This window comes from Muscardinus avellanarius (assembly GCF_963383645.1).
Source record: "Muscardinus avellanarius genome assembly, chromosome: 17".
NCBI lineage: Eukaryota > Metazoa > Chordata > Mammalia > Rodentia > Gliridae > Muscardinus > Muscardinus avellanarius.
Window position 1 is genome coordinate 94939 of NC_137803.1, and position 7554 is coordinate 102492.

Below are 7554 nucleotides of genomic sequence, written 5' to 3' on the forward strand. Positions count from 1 at the left end.
TCTGAAAGAAAACAACTTCCAGCCAAAAATTTCCTACCCAGCAAAACTTTCTATCAAATTAGATGGGGAAATAAGAAGCTTCCATGACAAACAGAAACTGAAGGAATTTATGTCTTCAAAACCAGCGCTACAGAAAATACTCAAAGAGATTAATTACAAAGAAGAAATAGGTAACACTCACCAGAACCAGAGAAACAAGATTTTCCATCCAACAGACAACTAAGATTGGTTATCTGTGGAGATTCATTATTTATGTTAGTCTTTTACCTATCTCTAAATTGTATTATTTGCTTTTATTGTTGCTAATTTTTAGGATTTCTAGTTGGAATATTAATATACCTTCAGATATAGCATTTGGAAATATTTTATCCCATTCTATGTAACTTTTAACTCTGTTTACATTGTCTTTGGACATACAATATTTTTTTATTCTTTAGGGAGTTTGTTAACCCTTCTGTTGCCTGTGCCATTGAAATCATACCCAAGAAATCACTGCCAATTTCAATGTTGTGAGGTTTTATGACCCAGATTTTCTTCTAAAAGTTTATAGTCTTAAGATTTATATTTTGGTCTTTTATCTATTTTAATATTTGTATATGGTGTTAGGTAAGGGTTCAATTTTATTCTTTTTCATGTAATTATTATTTTTCAACAATATTTAGTTAAAATATTATTATTTCCTTCACCAAATGTTCGTGGAAACCTTGTCAAAAATAACTTGAAAATATATGGAAGAATTTATCTCTAGGCTTTTATTTAACTCCAATGGTTTATATATCTGCCTTTAGAACAGTACTACACTGTTTCAATTATTGTAGCTTTATATAGTTTGAAATCAGAAAATATATATCTTCTAGCACTGTTCTTTTTTGAGATCGTTTTGAGTATCTAGAGTCCATATTCCATATTAGGATAGATTTTTTTTCTGAAAAATAAGTAAATAAATGTATGATAGTTTCACCTAAAAAAAGAAAAGAAAAATATATTCTCTGGTAAGAAAGAAAGCAAAAAGAAATATTGAAATGTTATCTTTAAGTCATCAAAAGCTTGGTATCAGACAAATGAAACTGTTATGTGAGATTATCATTGTTAATTTTGGATAAATTGCTATAATACTAGATGTCAACCACTAAGCCAAGCATGGGAAGGAGGGTTGGGGAGGGAACGGGGTGGGGATCCGGTAGGGGCTGACTGGGCGATATGTGCATGTATGTCTACAAAAGTATTTTTTTATCCCATTATGATGTATGAATACAGTGCACTAATAAAAATTATTAAAAAAATAAAAAAGAATAAAAAATAGGGCAGGGGGTGTAGCTTGGAGGTCAAATGCCCCTGGGTTCCATCCCCAGACCCGCAAAAAAAAAAAAAAAAAAAAAAAGGATTAAAAAATAGGGCTGGGGGTGTTGCTCAGAGGTAGAATGCCCTTGGGTCCCCATCCCTATTATCGCAAATAAATAAATAAATAAATAAATAAATAATAAAGGTTTTTGAGAGCCAGGCATGGTGGTACTTGCCTGTCATTCCAGCACTTGGGAGTCTGAGACAGGAGGATCCAGGTTCGAGGACAGTCTTAGTAAGTAGTAAGACTCTTATCAACCTAGCAAGACCCTGTTTCAAAATAAAACTAAAAAATAGGGCTGGGGGTTTAGCTCAGGGGTAGAATGCCCCTGGGTTCAACCCCCAGTGCCACCAAAACAAACAAACAAACAACCCCAAGATTATCACCCTATGTTACCAGACTAAGCTCATAGCATTCATCATTTCTGGCTTTAATTTCATTGGTGAAGTAATCTCTCTTTTCTCTCTCTCTCTTTTCTCTCTCTCTTTTCTCTCTCTCTTCTCTCTCTCTCTCTCTCTCTCTCTCTCTCTCCCCTCTCTCTCAGGTCTGGGGATGAAACCCAGTGGCATTTGAACTCTGAGCTACACCCCCTGCTCTATTTTTTATTACTTATTTTGAAACAGGGTCTCACTAAGTAGCTGAGGCTGTCCACGAACCGTGGTCCTCCTGTCTCAGCCTCCCGAATGCTAGGATTACAAGCGTGCGCCACCAGGCCTGGCTCTTCTCTCTTTTAATTTGGTGCTGGGGAATGAACCTAGGGACATTCCACCTTCCAGTTATACCATCAACCCTATTTTTATTTTTTATCTAGAAATAGGGTCTTCCTAAGTTGCTGAGACTCACTAAATTGCTGAGGCTAGCTTTGAACTTGTGATCCTCTGCTCAGCTTCCCAAGTACTGGCATTACAGGTGTGTGACACCATGCCTGATTGTTTTCACATTTAAAAGTCATTCATTGATCTTATCTTGGTGACTCTGGAAGCTGGAAGCAGGCCTGGTGGGGAGGTAGCCTGCGTGCAGCTGAGGACAGAGCCACCAAGTAAGTGTCCATCCTCTGCCGTACCGGAGAATCCCAGATGCTGGGGCCCCGCGTGGTCTCCTGCAGTTAGGACCACAGCGAGGAGGGGTGGTTTTATCTTGATTTACTGCCAATGAGAGTCATCAGCAGATACACCCAGAGTTGTGCCTTTGGATTAGATGTAATTGTTTTTGCAAAGTTTGCTTTCCTTCTAGTGTTTGGCTTAGGGTAAATGAAGAAACCTGCCTGTGTAGAGCTAATCAAAGAAACTGCTAGGTCTGGTTGGGGTAGTAATTGACCTTGGAAATGTACCACATCAAATACTGCTTGTATTAAAATGTGCTGTGGAGTTGTAGAAATTAGGCCACATTTATTCCCTGGTGTAAGAACAATCCTGGAGGCTGAAAATCCCTGTCTATGGAATCAAAGATGCAAACCAACTGTCAAAAGAGTGTGACACAGACTTTTAAGTTGGGAAACTCATGTCTTACTTTCAGTGGATGAGAGCATCCCAGACACAATCCCAGTGCAGCAAGGCCAGGAGCCAGGGTGGGAGGGGCTCCCTCCTGATTGCCGAGTGCTGGAGGGAGGCCACGCCTGCAGACCCTGGAGCACCAGGAAAGCAGGCAGCTTCCCAGATGGCCAGGCAGGCAGGCTGCGCACACCACTCTTCAACTTTTGTGCATTTGTGATCATTCTCATTAAAAATTTCTGCAAAAGGAAAATCCTTCAGGCCAATTATTTCCAGTACTTGGGAGGCTAAGACAGGAGAATTGCAAGTTTGAGGCCAACTTCAGCAATTTAATGAGGCCTTCAGCAACTTAGTGAGACCCTGTTTCAAAATTTAAAAAAATAAAATAAGCCGGGTGTGGTGGCGCACACTTGTAATGCCAGATTAGGGAGGCTGAGACAGGAGGATCGTGGTTCGTAGACAGGCTCAGCTATTTAGCAAGGCCCTTTGCAATTTAGTGAGACCCTGTTTCAAAATAAAGAATAAAAAAAATAGGGCTGGAGGTGTAGCTCAGAGGTAGAATGCCCCTGGATTCCATCTACCATACTACAAAAATAAATAAATATAAAATAAAAGCTGGGGGTGTCACTTAGGGGTAGAACACCCCTGCGGTTCAAACACGCATACACACACACACACACACACACACACACACGTGAATTCTTTTTATGTAAACATGTGGCTACACAGATTTGAGTATACAAATAATTTTCTCTCCATTTATTCTAAAATATTCAAGTGCCACTTTCGCCAACTACGCTTCAAGCCCCATTGATTATTTACACACTCCACGATGGTGCGTAGTCTTGTTAGGAAGCTGCACCCTGAACCAAGAACTTTGTGTTTTGTGTTAAAACAGTGTTCTTAAATCTGGCTGCCCGTTGGGCCCAGGCAGCTGGCAGGGCTTCCCCACCGTCAGCTGCAGCCCAGCCCCAGGGTTTCAAGTGGCCTAAAGCTCAGGCATGAAATCGGAAGAGAATGGCTTGAATCTCCTAGCAAGCATAAAGGGACTTCAGTTTTCTCAACATTGATTGATTGATTTTTTTTTTTTTTTTTTGGTACTGAGGGTGGAATCCAGGGGCTTTTCTACCTCTAGGCTATACTCCCAGTCCTATTTTATACTTTATTTGGAAACAGGGTCTCACTAAGTTGCTGAGATCCTCACTCAGTAGCTGAGGCTGGCTTTGAACCTGTGCAATTTTCCTGCCTGTCTCCCAAGTGCAGGGATTACAAGCGTGCGCCACCACGCCTGGCTATTCAACTTTGGATATAGTCCAGTGTTCTACTGTGATTTGTTTAGAAAGAGAAAAAAGCTGTGTGTGGCAGCAGGCCTGTAATCCCAATGGAGGATGAGACAGAAGGATTGCAGGTTCAAGGACAGCCTCAGCAATGTAGTTGGGCTCTCAGCAACTAGTGAGACCCTATTTCTAAACAAAAACAAAATAAAAAGGGTTGAGGCATAGTTTGGAGGTATAATGCACCTGAGTTTAATCCTTAGTACCACAAAAACAAAACAAAATCGAATTGGAAACAAGATATATTTAAGTCAAATCATATGTAACTTATGTAACTTTTAAATTTGTTTGTGATACTTCTACCTCTAAGCTACACCTCCAGGACTTTTGTTTTTTTAGTTTCGAAGCAGAGCCTTGCTAGGTTGCTGAGACTCCTCCAACGGGTGATCCTCCTGTCTCCGCCTCCCAGCGCTGGATTACAAGCGCACCACCAGGCCCAGCAGTATGTAACTCTTGAATGCAGGTGAAGAAGATATAAGTTACACAAATTGCTTTTTTGTGTTTTTTTTTTTGGTGGTACTGGGGTTCCTGGAAGCCCTTCTACCTCCGGGCTATCCTCCAAGACCTATTTTGTACTTTTAAAAATTTGGAAACAGGGTCTTTTAAGCCAGCACGGCTGGCTTCAAAACTGCACGATCCTCCTGTCTCCACATCCAAAGTGCGGGGATTACAAGTGTGCGCCACCACGCCCAGCGCCAAAAATTGGGTATTTTAAAAATGTTCCCAAAGCAATGCTGCTGACAAGCCTCCGTGGGGGCTGGGCAGCTCGCACGGAGACGCAATAATGTGATGTTGTAAAACTATGAAAATATGGAGTGTAACTGGAGTCTGGCTGTGGCGGTTATGTAGAAGATAATAAAAATGGCATATAGTATAGACAAGTAAGAAAAGACAAGTTTCATTAAGAAAATGCAATGGAGAAAAGTAGCTTGCCATTTGGGAAAAAGTAAACAGGGTCACTCACCTGTTCTTGAGTGCAAAACAGATTCCAGGTGAACCAGAGATATAAAAAATAAAACTGTAAAATTACAAGGTATATAGGTAACTATATCTACAATTTCAGGGTTTATTTACAATTTTATAATAAAATTTAATGATTGTTAGACAATTAAATACACTTAGCAATTTTATTTATTTACATTACCTGGTAGCACCTGAACTCTGCTGCAGCTTACTGCCCACACACGGGTCTGTGGAGCAGGGGGCTGTGGTGGCTGCCAGCTGTACTAGGGAGCTGGGTGTAAGGACAGACAGTAAACTGTGCAGCTTATTATTTATTTATTTAGTGGTCCTGGGGATGGAACCCAGGGACACTCTATCTCTGAGCTACACCCCCAACCCTATTTTTTATTCTTTATTTCAAAACAGGGTCTCATTGAGTTGCAAAGGGGCTCACTAAGTAGCTGTAGCTTTCCCTGAACCCGGATTCTCCTGTCTCCGCCTCCCAAGTGCTAGGATTACAAGCTTGCGCCACCACGCCCGGCCCTGGGGAGCTTTTCTGAAAGTTGGTCAGTCTGCTTATGTGCTCACTGGCAATTCCACCCCAGAGCTGATGGCCAAGAGGGGTCAGATGAAGTGTGAGGGTATTTATTGTTCACTATTCTGTGCATGTACGGTTCACAAAAGCAGCAAGGTAAGAACAACCTAAGTGCCCACCAGCAACTTCCTGTCATAGTCACCGTGGATACTGACAGAAGACATCCAGGACACCATCCCATTTTGGTAAAATTAGAACCAGGCATTTCCACAAAACTGCTTCCTGACTTGTTTGTTGGTCCTCCAGATGTCCCTGGAAGTTCGCAGCCTGGGATTCCAGGGACAGCCCCTCCTCCCACAGACCAGGTCATGTCCGTCCATCGTTAGAGGTCTGCCCCTGAGCAGACTCCTGGGTTTTGTGAGTGCAGTCCAAGCAGCACCGTCCTGAGCAGCCTTCGGGACCTCTGGGGCACGTGGCCGTTTCCAGGGGCATCCCGGGCACTTCCTGCCCTCACAGGAAGTCTGCTCTGCAGGCCTACATTGATGGCATCCGATGTCTTCCTCCTTATTACTTACAGCCTGCCTGCCATTCATTCCCGACCCCTGCAGTAAGCTGGACTCAGGGTCTCCTGAGACAGAGCTTCTCACGTTTGTTTGGGCCTAAGAGTCACCTGTGAGGTGTGGCAAGTAGATTCCAATCCCAAGTGGGTTCTGGGTAGGAGCAGTGGCGGTGGGCCTGGAGACCTGCATTCCTGCAGTACCTGTGCAAACCTGGCTCCGGAGAGGCCTTGCCAGAGCTCCAGGAGGCAGCTCACGGGCCGCCTCTCATGGGCCAGAAGAGGCAACTGGAGGCTTGAAGATGTTTCCTGGGGCCACTGCAGCAAATCACCACAAGCTGGTGGCTTACTGACAAGCATGCTGACTCACAGACCAGGGTGTGGGCAGTGTGCACCCCTCTGGACCCTTCCTCCCGCCTCCAGCTCCTGGGCGCTCCCTCACTGGTGCCTCCTCTGTGTCCTTTTCCTGTAAAGAGATCCCTCAGGCCCACCCTGACTACTCGGGCCTTCTGCGGTCAGGCCTGCTTGGGGCTGCCCCGGCCCAGTATTCTCATGATTTCCCACAAAACCCACCAGGTGGAGAGCAGGAGGCCAGGCCAGTAGGCTTGGGAGAAGGCCAGCGCTGCCTGTGCCCAGTGCGCCTTGGAGCGGTCCCTGTAGCAGAGCTCCCCTGGACTGCTTGGCCCCAGGGCGAGCAGCTTCCTGAGGGCTGGGCACCATCTCTTTCCCCGGGCTTCACCTCCCACGGTCCAGGCTGCCCAGTCCACTCCTCCAGCCCATCCGTCCATCCCGAGGCAGGTGACACACTCAGGAATTCTTCTGATCTTTCTCTAAGTGGGCACCTGGGGGACTGACCTCTCCACCAAGACATGGAGAAGCTTGGCGGCCAGCTGCCGGCGGGGGCCCATCGAAGCAGTTTCCACCGCGTGGAACTGGAGCCGCGGCTCTTGGGCCCTGGCTTCGGGATGGAGACAGGGCTTCTGCTTCCTAGAGGCGCCCCACCCCGCGCGCCTCCTCCAGGGCGCTGTGGCCCCCCAGCCCGACAACTTCCAAACGGGGCCAGCGCGGCCAGCCCCCTCAGGCTCCCGCAGAGACGCCCCCGGCCCAGGGCTCCCGGTTGCGCGCCCTTGGGCGGCGGGGCTCGCGTGGGGCCTAGCCGAGGCGCGGCCGCACCGCAGACCTTTCCTCGCCCCGCCGCCCGCCCTCCGCCCGAGTCGCCGGGCGCGGGTCCCCAGAGCCAGGCCTCGGGCGCGCGCTAGGACCCGGAGGCGCCGCCGGGGAGGGCGGGGGCATCGCGACGTGCGGGCGGGCGGGCGGGCGGACGGACGGACGGCGTCTGGTAAGGGGCGCGGGCG